The following is a 21,284-nucleotide window of genomic DNA, read 5'->3' as shown; positions in this document are numbered from 1 at the left end:
CAATGAAACTCAATGAGTTTGTACCTGGTGGAGTTTTAAGCAGCACATTTATCAGACTTTACTGTAAGTCTTGGGATTGCAGGCTCCCAACATTCATCACTTTAAATGCAGTGAACTATTTAAAGTATAAATGGCATCACAGGTAATTACAACAAACGGGCACCTCGCTGCTGCGGCTCACATGCACACACGGAGGCGGGGGGGAAACCGAAAGGCTTGTCTTACACGGGGACTGGTGGTCCCTGCAGGTGTAATTGTTCAGAGTGAGTGAGGCCTCACATGCACCGTGTGTGGATCCATTAATTATGAAGCAAAGACACACACACGGGGGGGGGGGGGGGACACACACGTCCTTGAAGAGCAAACAAACAATCTTTGTTCGTAATAAAAAAAAAAAAACTGCGAGCGAGACTTGACCACTTGTGCGATTTATGACGACGGAAATTGAACCGTACAACTTGAACCCGGAGCTGGGAAATGTTATCTTAACAACTGCAGCACAAAAAAGAGCATTACACCAGAATGTGCAATGAGCCAGGGGCGGAAGATGATCTGGAGGAAGGTCTAATCTGCTCAGACAATCAGGCACCAAGGTCTTTAACCACACCGTTCATTTCCCTCTCCTCACCCCCACTGCTGGAGAGTGGTTTGGTATTATTGTCATGCTATTAATTAATTCATTCATGCATCTTACAGGAAAAGGCCGTTATTGAATGATCACTTTGGCACCAGGGCTGTGTTTGGTTCAGAAGTGCAGCTGAAATACCTCCGCCCAGCAGTCCCCATTCAGTTCAATCACACTGCACCAGATATCACACACTCACTCTCAGAAACTATTTTTAATCAAGATCCGGGAATTATTCTGCGGAACAAATGTGATACTGGATTGAAAATGATCTGGATCTGCATCCAGAAGTTCCCGACATATTTGTAGATGGTACGATGCATATCCTGCGTGCGTATTACTTCAATACTATAAAGTATGGATGGTTCTGATGACACGAAAACATTTTACACAACGTAAAAGATCGGAAACTTAGTGTTTTATGCAACGTCCAGCTGCAGAGCCTGGAAGTCCAGGTCAGATCACGAGTAGCCGAGGTTGTGAGTCTTATAGTTGCACAAACTGCAATAACAAGGTCTTGATATCACATCAGAGAGAAACAATAAAGACTCAACTCGAACAGAACCCAGTTAAAACGAAGCAAAGAAAATCTTAAATTCTCCTTTAACATCAGCTGTGTGGAGATATAAAAGGAGATGCGTCAACTCAATCACGACTTTCTTCTTCAGTCCCTTAAGATCTGTGTGTGTGTGTGTGTGTGTGTGTGTGTGTGTGTGTGTGTGTGTGTGTGAACAGTCACATTACATTTGCGGACGTGTCGCGCCTTTCCTGAAAATAGTCGCCTCTTGCCCGGCCGGCCTCTTTCTCCCGCACCTCGGAGCGGAAAACAGAAACGAGGGAGAAAAGAAAGAGTGGTTCGAACCAAGCACCGATATGTGGAACCATCGTGATGTGTCTGTGTGTGTCTGTGTGTGTCTGTGTGTGTCTGTGTGTGTCTCTCTCTTTTAAAACACTTCAGCATGTTCTGGGGTAAACATGCTAATGTTGTTAAACCTCAAACTACTCCTCTACAGGTGAATTTTCATGGTGTTGATAAGTAAAATTAAAGTTAATGGAATTGGTAGTGAAGACAAAAGTACTTAAATGATTCTTGTTGTAAACAAGACGGTTGTTGTTATTTCACAAGAGATTTAAACCAGATATCAAATCTTTTCATTGCCAATATTTATGTTTAAGGCGAGTGTGTGTTCCAAGCTCCTTGAGTGTGTGTGTGTGTGTGTGTGTGTCACATTTAAGTGAGCGAGCATTAATATTCTGATCCAGACCAGTCTGCAGCTTTAATACCAGCCCAGAGACCTGCGTGTGTTTCATGTCACTTAAGAGAAGCGAAAAGTTTCAACTGCTGTGTTTACGCACACACACACACACACACACACACACACAGATAAATATGGAAATGTCTCTCCGTCTCAAAGACAAACCGACACAGCAAAGAACATGAAAACGATTCTCACGCACACACTCTTGAAGCGAAGGTGTCCCTGTGAGGCAGTGCCGTCTATTTCAGGTATTTTAATGGAGCTTGACGGGAGCAGACCTCTGTAATAACAGTATTTTCCCTTCAAAGCGGTCGCGGTGTAACATAAACTTTGAGGAACCCTCCTCCGAGACTCCCGAGCTCCCGACCTCTGCCTGGCCTCACCTCCCCGAGACCTCTTAAGCTGCCGCTGTTTGGAAACCAAGGTTAAAAGCGACGCTGCCGAATGTCACAGACAGGAATTCCCAGCGAGGTTCACACAAGTTTGCTTTTTTTGGCGGTTTGAGTCTGAAGCAAAGTTTGATTTCCCCCCTCCGCTCCTGCTCCGCTCTGGATTTCTGTCGTCGGCTTGTTTTAAGCGTCAGGATGGTCGCCGCTGTTTCTGGGAAAGTACGTACAGGAAACCTCGTTGAGCGAGAATGTCGGAATCCTGCTGACTAATAAACCAACAAACAAACTGACACGAGTGGAACGAATTCTTCTACTGTCGGAGAATGTTTGGAGGTTTTAATGTATGAAGACATTGAATGATTTAATATTGTCTCCAAACTAAACCGACTTAGTTTGATTAAACGTTCTTTGAGGCAGCGTCGAACGTATAAATTCACATTTTTGTTTAAAGTCACCGAAAAAGCTCTCAGCATCTCTGGTGTGGCTCCACTTTTTTTTCACCCTGAGACGTTTGAATTCTATTTTTTTTTCTTCTCTGCATCTGTCGCGTGTTAGAAACGAACACACCCGCTGTGAATCCTGTGGAGGATCTCCTGCTGAGTCCTCCGGTCGGATCCTTCTGACACTTTTAGGATTTTTAACCAGAGAGCTGGCCGGAGACCGAAGGCAGCTTTTCTTCCTTTCCTTCTCTGTAAAGACGAGAAACCTGGACTCACTGTCGCTCCGTCCACTCGACCCAACGCCCATTTCTTCCCGCTCTTCGCAGCGTTAGCCGTTAAAGCAAAAAAAAAAAAAAGTGATTTACCGACTGCAGAGAATGGCGGAGCTTTTAAATGCACGAGCACGCCTCTGCACTAAAGAGGGCGAACGCATTTGTAAAACAACTGTGGCAGAAAGCAGGAGCTCATTAAGACACACACACACACACACACACACACACTCTTTGATGGTGGCCTAAGTAGTTTGCGGACGCTTTGATGAGTTTTTAAACAGCTTCCAACAGACTCCAAAGAACCAGGTGCTGCACATCTCAGCTGTGATGGTGCAGCCGCTCACACGCTTCCCCCCTCAGTCAGTTTTCAGCCTCGACCACACGTCTCCTCTCGGTTTTTTATCGACAGTGATGTTCAGGTGTGTCCTTTGAGTTGTTTCAATGCAGACTCGTTTTCCTGACGTGTCCTGATTTATTATCACTTCTGTCCTAAAACCCCACAGAAGAAAAGAGAAATATACATGTTCAAGTGTTTCATCACTGTGAAGAAGCTTTTTGTGGATTCATAACGATGTATTTCACATTTTTATTTGACACCATATGTGGCTTTAACAGATTAGTCAACCTAATTAATGAAATAATAAAATATTCCCTCCGTGGTCTGGGTTTTTTTTTTTTATTTCTTGGCGAAGAATCAGATGAGCCAAATGTTGGATATCTCCTTTCACGAGCTGTTTTTGAATTTTTACACCCGTCTCCCATCTGGATTTTCTTCAGATGTGACTGAGCTGCTCTGTGTTCTCACCTGCGGGGAACATGTTCATCTCAGCGCTCGGTCGCAGGTGATTTACAAGGAAGAATGAAACAAATCCTAAAGTATTTAAGGCCTTTTTTTGTTGTTACTCTCATATGTTGTTTTTTAATTTCATTACGCATTAGATAGATATGGTTCTACTGGGGTGAAAATGAGACATTCAAACAGATGCCAGAGTCTGTGAAAATACATTTTCTCTGCGGCCTTAACCTCATTCTACACAACTTTATACACGGGGATATATTATGCGTATCTATCAGCTAGATTGGACGTGTTTCTGCTCCCTGGTAGCTAATAAAATATAGATATAACTTGAATCTCTCTAATATCGAATTTTTTTTCACACCTGAAAAGATGTATAAGTCTGATCTTACATCTATTTTAATCACCTGTAACAATCTTCCTGTGGTTTTCCTTCTGATCGTTCGTTATCAGCCTGGAGGGCGGCTTGTTAACCGCGTTTTGAAAGGCGACAACCAAACACACTTTATTGTCATCAACGTTACTTTGAAGAAAACATTTCAGTTTTTCGAAGGCGATGATGAAATCCTGCTGTTCAGCTTAAGACTTGTGATACATGTGATTCAAAAGAAAGCACCGCACATGTCGTGAGGATAATCACACAACCTCAAACTATAATTATTATAACAACGACAAACAACACAATCGTACTTTTGAGGGCAAAATACTTTAGTCTGTTTTTTTTTAATAAACTGAATATGTCTGCAGTGAAAATGGTTTCAGTAATGTACGTTGAGTTCTTATAAAATATTGAGTGTAATTAATTCAGGGTCCATAGAGCTGCGATGAACTCTGGATTTTTTTTTTTATGAAAGGTTATTAGAGGTTGTAACATTAAGCATAAACAGCCTCATTATTTCATTTCGTTTTTACTACTTATTGTTCTGAGGCTGCAGATACATCGTCTGACAACAGCGACTCGGGGCCTTTTCTCTTCTCGTCATTTTTCGTTGACCTCAGTCTGAACTTTCTTTTTTAATTTAGCGGAGCAGCGGCAGACACTTTGCCACAACAACAAGACTATTTGGGCTCGGGGGGTAAATCTAAAAAGAATTTAGCGGCATCCAATCTCGTTCCGAGAGATGGTGTCACCGGGTAAACATTCCTGCACAAAACTGGTAAAAGCTTTCCTCTGTTAACCAATCAACTGTGACTTTTCAGGGTCGACAGCCTCCTGCTCCCAAGACGCCACAGACTAAAAGTCTCTGCAAAGACGGGAAAGAAAAAAGCTGCAAACGACGTGTCTTCATTTCGTTCTTCTTCTTTTTCCATCAGGCACAGATCAGCAGACGATCGGCCGACATTTCCAAACCACGGAGTTCGATGATATTGTGTGTTTGTTATCTTCAGTGTGAGATCATGTGTGTGTGAGTGTGTGTTACGTGACAGCTAAAACTCATCTTGATCGCCCCCTGGTGGCTGGTTACAGGATAGGTCATAAACCTGACGAGCCATGTGAGCAGGTTGTTGTTTTCATTATGTTTTGTGTAAACGTAATTAACGTATCTGCAGGTTGGAGAATATTGATATTGGACATAAGATTCACTGACAACATATTTAATTTCTCACTTACAATATAATATATACACAATGTTTGTCTGTACTGAATAAAGCCTTGATAGAATTGATGATGATTTTTGAACTCAACGCAGGTTAGTGTATCCAGGGTTGCTACACACACACACACACACACACACACACACACTGAGGGAGTGTGTGTGAATGTGTGTGTGCTGTGAGGAACCATTAGCAGCCTCTCTGTGCCCCTGCAGCTTTCAGAGGTCCAGGATGTTCGCTGCGTGTTAAAGCTCTTCACACGACACTCTCACTCCTTATTCTCTGTTATGGGCTGCGGTCTCTGTCGGTGGGGTTTTTTTGGCCACACACACCCGACCAGGTTTTAGTTTTTAAACGTATCACTGTTGCTATGTGACGCCCTCACAACCCAGAGTTTTCAAGCATCGTAGAATGGACGAGCAGAAACGTTGGTTACACATCTCTCCTCACACAGGTTTTCTGCTTACACTATAAATAGTATCTCACATTTGTATAACTCCTTGACTTCATGTTGTCTATTTTCTGATTCCTTATGTTATCATAGAGTATCATATATCGACTCATACGTTGTATTGATGCAAAACTTTCAGCAGATAAGTTCAAAATGTGATAATTCGCATGATTATACGATTAATCGATTGGGTAACTTCCCGTCTTGTACATCAAACATGGAATAAACCTTTTTATTCAAGGCTTTTGAATCACAGAATTGTACGGAGAGGTGTTTGTTAATATGAGAAGCAGCATCATTCTCACTCTTCATCAACTACCGACTTCTTTAGTTTAGTTTATCATGTGAGCTGTGTCATATGGATTCAGCCCCAGTTTTATTCAGCATGGCCGCGTCCACTGAAGACCGAGGGACACTTCACACTCAGCACGCGGGGGGAAAATAAACTTGTGAGGTGAGCCTCGGTACAGGCAGCTGCAGAAATCAATAATTCTGAATGCACGCCACTTAACTCTCACCCGCTCCACCTCTCCGTCTCCGATCCGCTCTCTATCTCCCTCAGAAAAGAGGAGGAATTAACAAGAACGAAGGAGAGTCACTCGTCCGCCCTGTTTCCAGAGATAGCGACAGACATTAAACAACATCAGGCAGGAAATCAGAGATGAAACAATGTCTTTCTTCCTGCTGCTGAATAATTGAACACTACAAAGGTTCAGACACACACACACCGAACACACACACACACTTAGAGACACAAAACGCACACTAATATGGAATTTCATGCTGATAAACTGATGAAGACTTTGATAAGCGATGGCCCAGACAGCCTGTTGGTGTGTTTTGTTTTTTATAATCAACTTCCTCCCAGCGTTGGTCTTCCAGGACGGCTCTGATGATTTATACCTCCACAGAAGTGGAAATGTGGTTTCGCGGCAAATATCGCTAACACAACGTGTCAGAACAAGCTCTCGATGAATCACAATGATGAATTAGAATAATCACTGTTCTTGTATCACGTCGGGCTTTTGGTTGTTTTTCCGAAGATCACAGGTTTTATATATATACGGCAGATAACAAGATGATCGGTTTAAATGGTTGGTTTATCCAATTTAACAAAAAAAAAACAAAAAACAAGATGTATTAAAGAATGGATGGATTTCTTTTTCCAGGATTGATGATCTCTCTCTCTCGCTCTCTGAGACATGTGACTCCACTCCTCTGCAATGGAGATAAATGGGGGTGTGGTGCTCACAGCATTTGAAATTATATTTTAGAAATCTATTCGTACAGTGAGGGTCTCAGGTAATCTGAGGACAATGCTGGTGAAGACGTGGTCCCAGTAATGACTGTTTATATTCTGTTCTGTGGAACATTACTGCTGCACAGAGAAGGAATCTATATATTTATATTTATATTTGTAACGCCCAACATTGAAGTTCATAAAAGTTAAAATTTAAATGCTAAAAGAAATACGTTACCCCCTTTTGTAAATCCACTGATAATATTACGAAGGAATCGAGCGGCTGGTGTTGAACCGTGGTGCGACCAGGATGTTAAAAATCTCTGTTATCATTCAACATAAATCTCATTGAACAACATGGATCACGCTAAATGTACGTCATGTCACGGCTGACTACAGTAAACATGGGTCACATGCTACCGATGCCGAAAATCAATCATCTCATTTTTCTCCGATTAATTCTCTGCAATCACACGATGATCATTACTCATTATCGATAGATGGGCAACGGAGATTGTGAGGCCCGGGGCGTAGAATCAAAAGCAGCGTGATTTATACTCAGCTCCTATACAGTGTGTGTGTGTGTGTGTGTGTGTGTGTGTGTGTGTGTCACCTCCAGACAGACCAGTTCCTCAGTGAGGAATGAAAGGCTCAGGACATCATCAGTTCCCATATTGATTTTGCTGCTCACATGCTTAATTGAAGTTGTTGGGGTATACATAATTGAAGTTGGTTCTCCCGGTTACTCTCTCTCTCACATTAGAATGAGAGAAGCCATACCTTTTCCTGTTCTCCGTCCTTTTCTCATTTCTTTTCAAGAGACAAGTGTTAATGGGGACGCCTGTGGCTATGTAGTTTTGATGAAGTGTTGGGCTGTGTGTGAGTGTGTGTGTGTGTGTGTGTGTGTGTGTGTGTAGTTCCTGGCTGCACTAAAAACCTCAACAAAGAGAAAAGCAGGAGGAGGTTAAGAAAGTTTTAAATAAACATTTTACTCATCTTATTTTTGGGCTACAATTTTAGTCCACTAGACTCCGAGGATATTTCCGAGGATAAATAATCCGACATGACGAAAAAGCTGCAATCGGAAAAACATTCTTGATTTATTTCTTCTTTGGTTAAGAACTGGTCTTCAGGCCAGCGTGGTTGTTTTCCCATCCTCTGTCCACGCTGTTTTAAATGAGGAGTGGTCAGACACATGGTGATCTTGAAGCAGCAGGACGCAGTTTAACGTTAAAGGTGCATCAGGTGCACGCACAGTAAACAGCTCCCTCTGCAGAGAAGCGTTCGTTACAACCACCTGCCTTTAAACAAGCACACCGGGGTTTTCAAGGGGGAAGGGCGATGGCTCTCTGATTAGTTCGTTGCAGTTTATGACCCAAACACGATTCATTAAGAGAAGTACAACCCTTCTGAACCATGTGTCCGGTGCACTGACCTTTTTTTCCCCCACAGATAAACTAACAGAAGTGGATTTGACCTAAATGCACTTGCACCATGTGCTCGGATGGTTAAAATAGAGGCGTTAGAGTCTCCACCTGCGGCCGCGAGAGGCTGAACATGGCCGCAGCTGCGCTTTGACCTAAATGCCACTGTTAGCATAGCAACACGCTCACAGTCACACTCTGACCTCACGCTGCTGCTGAAGGAAAAAAAGACGGGGTCGCCAATGTCAAGCAAATGTATCCTCTGGGTTTCACATGGAATATTTCTCTATCATAGTTTAATCAAGTATTAGAGATGTTTTACTTTATTTGCACTGATCTTTTGTACTATTTATATTCCTTTGTACCTTTAAGTGCCTTTTTAAGTTCCCTTAAATCTGGTGTGTTGCTGACTCCTAAAATGTAAGTTAGTGTGCACACTGTTCTTATTTTGGCTTTTTATATTTTGCATTTACGACCTTTCATGACTGTTTTCTTAGTTTCACGCGGCGTCACATCTCCCCCCGATGTGGAACAAGGAAGATGATAAATGGAGTTGACGCTGTTTGAACCGAGACTCTGTTAATGAGAACAAGAAAAGCCTCTCATGAAAACCTCAATGAGTTCAGCTGCGGTCAGAGACTACAGCCCGGTAATAAATAGACGTATTTAAATGTGTCATCGTGCACGAAGAATCACACGTGTTTGCTCGGATAAGAAAAAAGGGCGTCGTAATTAAAATGAGTCATCGCTTCTATAATTTAACAAGAGGAAAGCGGGGCCGTAAATCTGTAAAATGTATTACAACACAAGAGGTCTGGTTTAATACAGGTCATCACTTTCAGGAATATCAGAGACGCAGCTTTGCTAAAACACAGACACAGGCTGAAAAAGGATCCGTCCACCCTGATGAGGATTATGGGACGGCATTTGTCACGCTGGATAATTGGTCTCCTCTGAGCTGCTCCGCATTTTCCTCAGATTGTCCGGCTCCTTCTTAGAGATAATCTTCCTCCTCATCTTCACAGATCTTCTTCCTCCTGTTCCACTTTGATCTGTTCTCTGTGAGATCTTTCCTCGTTCCTCCACTAAGATCCTTTTCCCTTCTGCCACAGATCTGCTCGCTCCTTTGACGTTTAAACCTCTCAAAGATCCTCCTCTGCGCTCTTGTCTTGGACTGAAACGGTAAATATTAATAAATTCTGGTTCGACTGAGGAAATGCTCTCAATAATCTTTGGTTTAAGTTTAAGTTGAACATCTTTTCATTAAAGAAAGAAGAAGTTCTCCTCGCTGGCATGTTACCAAAGATTCTGTTGTGAATCAACACAAAACGTGAAATGAAACCAATCCTCCAAATATCTCAAACTTACCCTTGGCCTTAAACTTCACACACAAACACTCGGCTCGGACCGTAAATCAAATATCCGTAGCCTTCAAACAAACAGCCTCTAAACATATGTTTGGAATATCAGAGGTAATGTGTCCGTGATGATTACTCCACCATCACATCAGCACCTACAGCCAGTAAAGATCAATTATGTTGGCGTGATTGAATGTGGGATGAATCTTTCAATCTCATTGTTTCTTTTTCTTTTTTTTTTCCTCTCGTGGGTAAAGAGTGTGCTCGGGAGCAGATTAATTGCAGATTGCAGATTAATTTGCTGCCCGGTCCCGAACGCCACACGTCTCCATTGATTAAAATTAGCCTGTGTTCTGTGGCAGCTCTTTGTTCAGTTTAACGGGGTAATTGATGGGGCCAGTTGTCTCGTCCTCCGTCCACCACTCCTTCTTTTCCTTCCTTCCCGTGTTTCCTTCTCTCCTAAACACTCCTGTTTGCCAGCGGCCGAGCTCCTAAATCACGCTGTTTCCAAGCTGTCTCCTCTGGCAAGAGTGAGTGCGGATGTGTGTGCTTGTGTTTCTCTGCACACACACACACACACACACTCTGCTCCTGTATCCATTTCACACGCTGTGACATCACCGCCTGCCTGTGTTTCGGTTTGGTTTATTAAACCCGACTGTTATATAGTGTAGGTCAGTATAACACGGAGCAAATAGGAAAATAATAAGGTGCTGCTTTTTCACCGTGCAGAACTTCGGCAGCCTCGCACTGTTTTTGATTTATCTAGATGTGTCCTGCAATTTCATTTAGAATGGGGAATTTCACCGGCACGCTAAGACGGGTGTTGAGGGGCCGTCAGCTGCTGCCAGTTTTGTCACTCGTGCCCTTTTCAGGTTTTGAACAGCAGCAGCGAGGAAGCATCACTGGCGAAGATCATTTAAAGATCTATGAGCTGAAAGGTTATAATCATACCGAGGGGTGTTTCTGCAAGAACATTTCCTCCATGCATCCAACTGCACCCCAGCATTATGCTGTCGCCTGTCGGGAAAGCGTGTGCGGAGTGTTTTGGCAAATGGGTCAAAATATTTTAAGCATCTGTCTTCTGTTTTTTTTATTTTATGTGAGTCCTGGATTTCACTCGACTAAAAAACACATTTAAATTTTAAGGTAAAAGATCAAGTTGACGCAGCGTTGGTTTGAGGCCACAGCGAATATTTAGTACTCTCCCCGCTTGACACCAAGCAGCCGACAGGTCGTCACCAGCTGGAGAATTTAACGGAGCGCTGGAGCAGTAAAAGAGTCAGATACTTCTCTCAGGACGTGGTAAACACCAAAAGCAACAGAGCTCAATAAAGATAAAAGAAAATTGGACTTTGTGGCCGGTAACAGGAATCCAAATGAATGAAAGCCTTGCTCTGTAAATAGTTAATGTGTCAACAAACAACCTTTTGACAACAAGTTTGCCGTCTAAAATTAAAAGACATGCTACAAGATTGTGTCCGTGACTTGCTGCCTCCAAAAAAAAATCAGTCGTGTCTTGGTTGAAATAATGTTTGCGTCCCAATTTAAGACTCAAAGACAACGAGAGCCAAAACAAAAAGATACGGTCAAGTCTGCAGGTAATTTCCTATCTGCGTCACCAGCCTGTTGCTTAATCAGCTTTTCCGCCCACATGACTAGTTAGCTTAGTTAGCTAGCTTCGTATCTTAGAATAGGTTGGATCCTCCGTTGCTAAGGAACGGAAGGACCCATTTCCTGACAGTGTTTGATGGAATCTTCATTATGGAACAGCAGCCTCATAAATGCAGCCTCAGAAAAAAAACGTGGCCCTTAATTGAGACGCAGCTTAAAAATTATTGCTCACAAAGTTTCTTGACGACAACGCGACTTCACTTCATACATTTAAACTTTAGATTGTTTTGTAGGGCAGATAGCAGTCACTGCTTTGTCTCCACTTCGTGGACGTCCCCGGCTGCTGTGATTTTCAAACATGAATCCCACACTGTTGCCCGGGAGACGGTGACAGTCGTAAAATGATAATGAAAACACGAGAGGTTTGTTTCAAAGCAGAAAAGTCCAGAAATGTAGTTGATTCATCTGATACTAAGCGTTTGTTATTGTTTCTTTGCCAAATTCTCATAATTTCCCAACTGAACCTGCTTCTATGAATTGTTTTGTATTTGTATTTTTGCATCCAAACCAAACCGGCGTCTCTCGGTGTGAGGACAGGACTCATGTTCAGTCCACTTCGGACGCTCACAGACCTCACAGAAGACATTTCCCTGAACCTCAGACAGCTCAGCAGCAGAGTGATTAATGAAGCAGCCGACGACGCCTCAGACAGACGGAAACTGTCTGACACATCGTGTCAGTCACCAGTGTCTCCTCAGTTTATTTTATAGGATGCCACCGCTGACGTGACGTGGGAAGAGACTTGTGACTTCAGCGAGGGGAGGATCGTGGTTACGGTTTAGAACGGTTGGTGTGACTTTGTGAGCTGCATCACGTTCTTCTCCACCTCAGGCTTCAGATTCATTGTTTGAGTAATAGCTGCTTCCGGCTAGATCTCCTGTGTTGACTCCACGCACACTTCTATTGTGTATCGATCGATCCCTGACCAACTTATTCTTGGCAGATTTCTATCGGGCGGATCACACAGGCTCAAACTCAGCTTGTGAGCTGTCGGCCTTTGTGAGGCAAATCCATCGCAACGCCGGCTGTTGCATCACCTCCCTGATGCAACCACCAAATTTGGCATCACATTCTCTCTGATATCAACAGTATCAGAGACGTGTTCTCAGGCTCGCTCACAAGAACGACGTCCTGATTACAACACAAAGCGGCACTTTTTTCAATTATATTACATTAAACTCAATAATACATCAACTACCGAACACAACAAACCTTTTTTTGCAGCAATAGATCGATTCACTTTGCGTTGTACATTTAATTTTAAATTAAAAAACCTTCTTTACTTACTCAAATCTTTCAGACAAAGTCATTTTATTTGTTAATAATCTAATGTGACGATGCTGTGAAACACGTGTAACGTCTGGAAGTCACACACCAGTAGATGTAATGTTAAAATACAGATGAGGACATAATGCAAGAACAACGAGGAAGATGGAAGAGAGAGGATGAGGAGGGCGACTTTAGATCAGAGAGGAGAGGATAAAGAATGGAGATCCTGTGGAGGCATAAGGGGACAGAGTAAAGTCAGGGACAGCACATTAGTCACACTTCCACTGAGCCATGACGACACACTTAGTGCTGGGACATGAAATCTGACACGAACCACAACTGCAAAAAGAAAGTTTAACACAGTGTCACTGGCAGCAATTATTTCAACAAAACCACTGTAAGAAGAGTTTCAGCTCATGATTTGCACAAAAAACAAAACAATTTATTACACGGACGTCAGCTCAGACTGTGCTGTGTTTTCTTATTTATACGTGAGCTCTGCCAAAGAGAAACTTCCACTGCCAATGATGGGGGGAAAAAACTAAAAGAGTGTGGATCTGATCTCTTAGGGCGTTTGTTCATTCCAGAAACGAGACGCACACCCGGCCAGCTCTTAAATATTTTAAGCCACAACTTAGCAAAAAAAAAAAGACGCTTCTATTCATCCACAAGAGAATGTAAAGTGTTGTCTGTGGTTCCACTTCTTTATGCACTTTGTAGGAGGAGGGCCAGTCAGATTTATTAAATCGTTTCAATAGAAATAAAAAAGGTTTTCTTCCACTCAACATGTTAAAGTGAACGTGACACAAGCTCGATAGACAATATGAGCTGGCACCCATGCTTCAGTCAAAACGCACGTGGTTTGTGCATGTGTGAACTTTGCAACTGATGTCCCAACGACAACCAGTCACCTACTGAAGAATCATGTCAGCGACGTATGGAGTGACAGATGTGAGGCTGCAGTCACGAGCTCAAAATAAACCAGAGACTCAGGGTGTGAAGTTCAACCAGGGACTCAACATATAAAAAAATAAAAACCAAAGATGGAAGGAGCTGCAGCTACAAGTCTGCAAATGTGCATGAAAATGTTTACGTGTCGGCGAAACAGCAGCAAACACAGTCTGTGTCGCTCGGGTCAGAAAATGAAGTGAAGGGACGAGTGCTAAAATACGTCCAGCGTCATTAACTTTCATTACAGCATCACCGAAAAACAACACTCTGTGGGAACGACACCGTTTCTCTGATGTCCTGCGGTTCCTGTAACCGAATCTGCACAATTAAGGGACGAAACCGAGCGGGGGAGGGTCTGGGTGAATTTCAAATGTCTCACACCGGGGTTTTAAGTCCAGACGATTTGTTCACCTGCAGCGCCCGCTGAACATCCAGGTGGTGTAGCTGCATGTTTAGCTTCAGGCTGAAAACAGCATGAGCCGCAGGCCGAGCTGGCAGCGCAGCACTGGAGTATTTACCGTTGAGTAAAACATCATAATTACATCATCTTGCCCAGGGCAGCATCATGCTATATGCAGACTTTGACTTGTAGATAAATACATATATACTGTCGGGGTGTGTGTGTGTGTGTGTGTGTGTGTGTGTGTGCACGTGTGTGGGGGTGGGGTGCATGTGCCACAAGCTTCGCTGGCAGACTCTGGTCTTTGATATGTCATTCACCAGGGAAGAGCTTTAATATTCCAACAGTAGAACACACACACACACACACACACACACACACACACACACACACACACACACACAGTTGTTGGTGGCCTGCTCGTGCTGCCTGCAGCCTCAACAGTGACGCTGCCCCAGGGAAACACGGGGAGAGAATCACATCCTCTGCAAACTCGGTGGCAAACGGAAATCAGTCTGCCTGCATCACATTTACAAGAAGCTCGCTCTGTTTTTTTTTTAAATTTCCCATGAAAACCTGCGCCGATGTTCCCTGCAGCTGCGAATCGACTGCACTCAGTGGGAAATGTCCCCGTGTCCTCACGGTGAAAATGTTTTACTGAAAATGTACGCACCTGTTTCCAGGATCATTTGGTTTTTAGTCTCCAGTTCATGATAAGCAGTATTTTAAAGTCTTTTATATACTTTTTATGTAAAAACACATTTGTGTTTTTGTGAAAAAAAAAAAAAGGTACAAATTTAGGCCCAACCTCATTTCCTGAGGCTTAAAACCTGTATTTAGATTTGATACGATTTATTATTTAATACGGATACTTAAGAATGACACCAGTGAGGATTTTCTGGAGTTCAAGAATGTGTGTGTGTGTGTGTGTGTGTGTGTGTGCGTCAGTGTGTTCATTTGCTCGGCTGCCAGCGGTTCGCTCAGCTGGCCTGAAGTGAAACAAGGAGACAAGCGGAGCGTGCTGGTGGCAGCGCTCAGCTGTCACTCTCTGTATCCCAGTCACACGCCAGCGCCACGCACACACTCATTTAAGCGCAGGAGAGGAGCCGCTCTCGTATTTCTCACACACAATGCTCTGCCTAATTAGGGTTGTAATGCGAACAAAGGCAGCGGTGCTATCTGCCGCAGCAGACCTCTGAGCGCTCGAGTTCAGACAGGAAACCTCTTAGTGAAGTCATGTGGGGCCCTTCATTCGTCTCTCTGTCGCTCACACACCCAAACAAGTGCAGACGGTTTAACAACACGGAGTCCAACCGTCATTCCCACGCGGACACGTCGCTCAGGATCGATGCTGCGGAGCCCAACGTTTATTTCATCGGAAGATGGGACTCAAGATTTGTGCCAGGGTGAGGCAGCGCTTCATTTTTGGGAGGTAACCTGAGGTGACACAAGTCAAAAAAGACGGTTCAATGAAATCACTTCTCAAAAGGTAACCCTTACTTCTCAATTGCCCCCTGGTGGCTGGTAGCAGCAGCAGACGGCACATGATGCAAACTGTAAAGTCACAGTAAAGTAGATTTGTATTAAAGTTGGTTTCTGTCACTTCAGGAAGATCTCGATGTTGAGTGTTTGTTCATGTTTTTCTCATAAGTTTGGTTTAATTCGTTGTTTGAAAGTATAATGTATTTGTTGCTTCAGTCTATAACATGTTATCATTGGTTCCATTTGCATTAAAAACAATGATCTGGTTAACTGTGCACAGAAAAGAATTACTATGGACAAAAACACACAATATACAAACATGCTGCAATGAAGGGATGTGCTCTTGACGATGAAATGTTTATTAAACATATAGTATATGAGCCAATGTTTCATTTAAAGGTAAATGAAGGTAAGACATTGTTCAGGGAGTTGCATGTGCACTGTTACCAGCAGGCTGCATCATCTCTGATAGACTCCCTTTGATGGAGAGATGGAAATATGGTTCTGTAACTTAATATTGTGTCTCATCTAGTAGCAGCTCATGTGTCTGTAGAAGCCAGAAAATTAATCTCAGTGCATCTATTGCTTTGTTTACTTGATATAAAATGTTTTCACATCCACGTCTACAAACTGAAAACTGCACGAGTTTCTGAAAGACCAGGGGGACGGGCTTGGTTAACTTTCTGGCACGCACACAAACACACATAGATAAATTAACACACACTCACACACACACACACACGTCCCTGTCCTCCTGCCAGTAATGAAGCAGATAATAAGCTGCTTCACGCTCTGCTGTAGCAAAACCAAAATCAAAACAATGTTGATTTAAGAATCAAAATGCGTACACTCATGGGTTTTTCATCTTCCATGCTCTGTGGCAATGATGAGGTAGAGCCTCAGTGTGTGTGTGTGTGTGTGTGTGTGTGTGTGTGTGTGTGTGTGTGTGTGTGTGTGTGTGTTAGTTGGAGCTGTATATCAGAAGCCTGAGGAGCAGGCAGTGGGTTTGCTTGGCAGCGTTGAGAATCCATTCCTCCTGCCTCCCGCCTCATTTCAGCTCTCCTTATTTCCAAGAAATGATTCTCTGACTCCGACACTGATGTCGTCACTGGAAAGAGTGTTTTCAAAGTTTTTTTTTTTCTTTTATTTTGGAAATGGTCATAAGTCGTCAAAGAAAGAAACAGAAGACAACAAACCAGGCAAGTGTTGGAAGGAGACCAGAGCTCTGAGTAATGAAGAATAAATGAAGACTGAGGCGACACCAGGGAGATAAAGAGAAAACGTGAGCATTGCAGAACAGAAATGGACAAAAGGGACGGATTGCATGTGTCATTTGAATGTGAACCATATGCACAATTTACTATTATTCAACCTTCATCTAAAAACAATGTCCAAACTCTGAAGCCCTTTTTTAAAACAAACAATTCTGCTTCAACCCAGCATCAGGTTTTCAACCCACCATCAGGTTTTCAACCCACCATCAGGCACACATCACTTACTGGAATACAGCTGCTCCTCCTCACGAGGATCCCACGCTTGACACTATTTATTTCAAATTACTGTTTTCACCAAAACACACTCTTGTTCCCGACTTTGCACTAATGACCCATAGTCTCCTCTTGGGGGAGCCTATACACAACACCATGCAAAGATACGTCTCATGGCCATGACTCCACATTAAACTTGTGAATATATATATGTGTACATGTTTGACTCTGCGGCCCTGACAAAAATAAATACGCACTTACCGGGGGGAGGATTGTTGTTCTCTCATGTTTGACAGAACTTTGATATCGTCTCCAGTATCGATGTCAAACATTTTAAAGACAACAGAATCCCTCCTGTGTGTGAATCTTGACAGTGACGGTATAGTCATAAACAAAATAACACTTGTTTGTGTGACCCCATTTGAAATAAAGAAACAAATCCAGGCTCACTCTCTCTGTCCCACGTTGTAGCAAGTGACAGAATAAAGAGAAGAAACTTTCACACGAAGCATCAAACATGTCTCGTATTTGTGTTTCTGTTGGATCTCAGTGGCTGTCCGTGGCCTGGCAGCTCATCAAAACTGTTGAAGACACATATACCACTGACATACACGTAGATAAATGTACTTATACTGTGTATTTTTATATATAAATATACGTGAATGTTTTCTCCTTTTGCTTGTTGAAGTTGTGTTTGTTCCTGAGAAGGTTTTACTGTGCACGTTGTTTCCTGAGAGCTGATTTGTCTTAAGTTTCTACTGTGGCAACACACAAAAGTAAAAAATCAAGAGAAAGAAAACTGGAACAGAAGGAGGGGAACTGGGGATATTTAGCCATTATACATAAAAGATATTTTTTTTATTTCCTTGATTCAAGTTCTTTAGATTTGGTTGTGTCTGTGTTTTATTTTTCGTAGTAATCCATCCAGTACTTTTGTGTAATCTTGCTTACAAACAGACGACAGGGGTGAAAACACTCCTCGGTGGTGATCAAAGACCTGCCGCAGTAAAATACCAGGTTCAAATATTACATCCTCATTTCATGAAGTCATTATTCAGTTCCAGTCATGTTGTGAGTGTGTGTGTGTTTTGTGCCACTCGTCTGTCTCCAGCGAGGGTTTAAAGAGGGACTGAATTAGAGGACGGACAGCTTTCAAGAGGGGATTAGGCTGAAGCCGGGTCTCACAGGGTCATTATTCAATAACCAGTGAGTGGCGTCCGGACTCTGAAAACCCCGACAGTGGCTGCTCCATCAGTGATGAAAGGACGAGAGCTCAGGAGTGTGTGTTTAGTACAACACTATGAAACAGTTGGCCATAATAAAGATAATAACTTTGAAAATCTTTCTTTTGGTGACAGCGAGAAATTGTCTTTTGGAATAGTCTTTTCCAGGTCTACATGTTTGAGAGACAGGCTCTGATTCACCAAAGCTATGTCTAAATTCATGGGACGCATCCTTCGAGGGACTTACTGCATCACAGCGGCGTGACCAGGCTGTCCCATCTCCAAGGAGCCTTTAAATGCGTCCTGCAAACAAATGAAGGCTCCAACTGGATCCTTCCTGGTCCAATGTCTCAGTATGACACCGGTGACACTGATCATGTCCACAAAGGACAAAGAAAATGAATTGTAGATAACTACTAATGAGTCTCATTATTAGGAGAAAAGCCACCGGACACATGGTTGTGACTGCAGCTACTTTCGTGCTTCTGCTGTGGTGAAGCCAAAACCTGGCAACTGCTTGAATTTGTAATTATTGTGTTGAAAATGAACAAAACAGAGGAGAGTCCGGTTGGTAATCAGATACAAAAATGATGTTTTTGAAGTTTTGATGAGTATCAGCACGTAGAAGTGTTTTCCCAACGGATTATAAGCACCAATGTCACTCAAGTACGTTTGCATCAATCCAAACAAAGTGGTCCGAGTACACAGAGCTGCATTACTAGTATAAATATAAATGAGCAAAATATCTTGGACACTATCTGATTAATGAAGATATTGTCTTGCAGCTTTTTAAAAGTACTGCTTCATGTTGAAAATACTCATTTGTATGCACAACTGATTACACAACAGTTTGTGGCCATGATGTTGTTGTTTTTTTTCCAGTTCCAGCGAACTTCTCGTGAAGAGTGTTATAACCCCCCACTTAAAAAACAGGAAGGACTCTGAGGAACACGTTTGCAGCTTTCACAGAAGTTAACTAGCAGAACATTTCACCTCGTGTGAAGTCGACATTTCTTGTTCCAGGGACAGAAGGATTAAAGAACAACACGGAGAGCAGAGAACTGAAGACGGTTCAGTACATGTGTTTTTTAGCTGATGCTGTGAGTTTGGGTCCTTCTGAGATTCTTAGCGATGCGGTGAACCGACTCCTCTGAGCCAGCAGAGAGAGGCTTACGCTCGGATCAAACACAAACCCTCGGCCCGCGGGCCCTCATCGTCTGTTGGTTTGTCAGGATCATCCTGAGGAGCCTGTTTCTTGGCGTTTTCCAATCCAAAAAAAAAACTTGTATGTTTCAGTGTAACACGACTGGGAACAGGTTAGACACCTACATGGAGTCAGGCTGTGTAGGGATCAGTGTCTTATTAGCTCAACTGTAGCGGCCCGTCACTGTTCACATGGTTTCATAATGAACTGACAAACATTTCACATATTTTGTGCTGTGGCTTCGTGGAAAAGCCTCTCGATGCCAAACTGTCTGTCCCTCACAAACACACCTGACAGGACTGACCATCAGAGGCCCCGGGAGATGTCACGGTTTTTACCATCCTCTGCAGAAGTCAGCATGACCCTGGTTGTTAAAACGTTAATCGAACATGTTCCTGCGATCGCAATTATCGACCCCTCAGTTCAGTAAAAGGTGATCAGAAGTGCAACACCGCAGCCAGGAGACAATGTCCTCCTTCTACGTATTTTGCTGAGTTACAGCATTTGTTTCATCCTGAGGTGACCGAAGAACATCCACTTGTGATTCAATATACACACATTCACACTGAATACTCGATGCTACAGCAGTGTGCATGTTTCTCTATGCCGTACATGACCGCTCAGGGCAGGCAGACATTTCACATAGGTAAATGAGCAGGACTTGAGTTTCTCTGTGCAAACGTCTAACTGTGGACGCAAGGATCAAACCACAACGTCCTAAGTGGGGTTTGATGATTGATGACAGTGTAAATGCAAAGAAATGTATTAAAAGCAAAGAAAAACATTTAAAAATTGAGAAAATGAGAAAAGTATACTTGAACATTTCTCACAATGCTTGACTGACATTCTAGAAAGTACAGGACAACGGGCAGAAAGGACAGAAAAGTGGAAACTCCAGGACAATTACCGCCAATGTGAGGACATTTACTTGAAATAAATAATGTCCTTAAATGGAATTAGTTTGAATAGAAGAGAACTCAACGACCCCTTCCTTGATTGCGATGTATGACTTTGAACTTTCGCACTGTTAGTTCTCGTAAGCAGTCCGGAGAAGAGGAAACAGAGCGTGAGGAAGTGATACGATAACAATCAAGCTGTAAACACTGATACAGCAAAGTCTTTGCACCACAAGAAACACACATACATACATTCACACATGTACGCAAACACACAACCTGGACAAAAACAAACAAGTGCTAAAAGAGTTGTATGTAATGACTCATCGTCGTAACAGAACAAACCTTGGTAAAAAGAAACACGAAATATAAACTAGTCTTCTCTGCAGTTTTTATTTCTGTTGCGGCCTCCAGCAAAAAGACGTGCACCAAAACTCCGTGACTTGGACCAAACAGAAAGCCTGAATGGGAGAAAGCAACGAGTGCAGCGTCTAAATTGACCTTGGGTTCATGGTTGAGATCCGATCAATAAACCATTTGGCCCAAATGAAAGAAGATCTCACGTTCATCATTTGTGCAGTGTTCCTTAATATCACTTAATTACCCAGTGCGTTCAGTGCCAGATATAAAATGAGAGGAGAATCAGTCTGCCCGACAAATATTTACATAACAGCCATTTGTCTTTGACTCTGAATCAGTGGAAAGGTACAAGAGGAATACATCATCCTGTTATTTTGTGAACAAGACAAAGTGTCTGCAGCCGAAGTTTACAATTAGGAGGTTTAAAAACAATGCTCTCCCATAACTTGTTTAACCATCATTTAAAAATGCAATTAGGCATTTGGGAT

At 42.8% G+C, this 21,284-nt stretch overlaps 1 protein-coding gene across 1 annotated transcript in view; it reads right to left on the bottom strand.

The window, feature by feature from the left end:
* Positions 1-21,284, bottom strand: part of LOC109639965 (exostosin-1) — a 135,262-nt gene that overhangs the window by 31,325 nt on the left and 82,653 nt on the right. The gene's annotated exons all lie outside the window — the stretch shown is intronic.

Source organism: Paralichthys olivaceus, chromosome 19, assembly GCF_024713975.1.
Source record: "Paralichthys olivaceus isolate ysfri-2021 chromosome 19, ASM2471397v2, whole genome shotgun sequence".
Classification (NCBI taxonomy): Eukaryota; Metazoa; Chordata; class Actinopteri; order Pleuronectiformes; family Paralichthyidae; genus Paralichthys; species Paralichthys olivaceus.
This window is presented reverse-complemented; position numbering and strand designations above follow the sequence as displayed.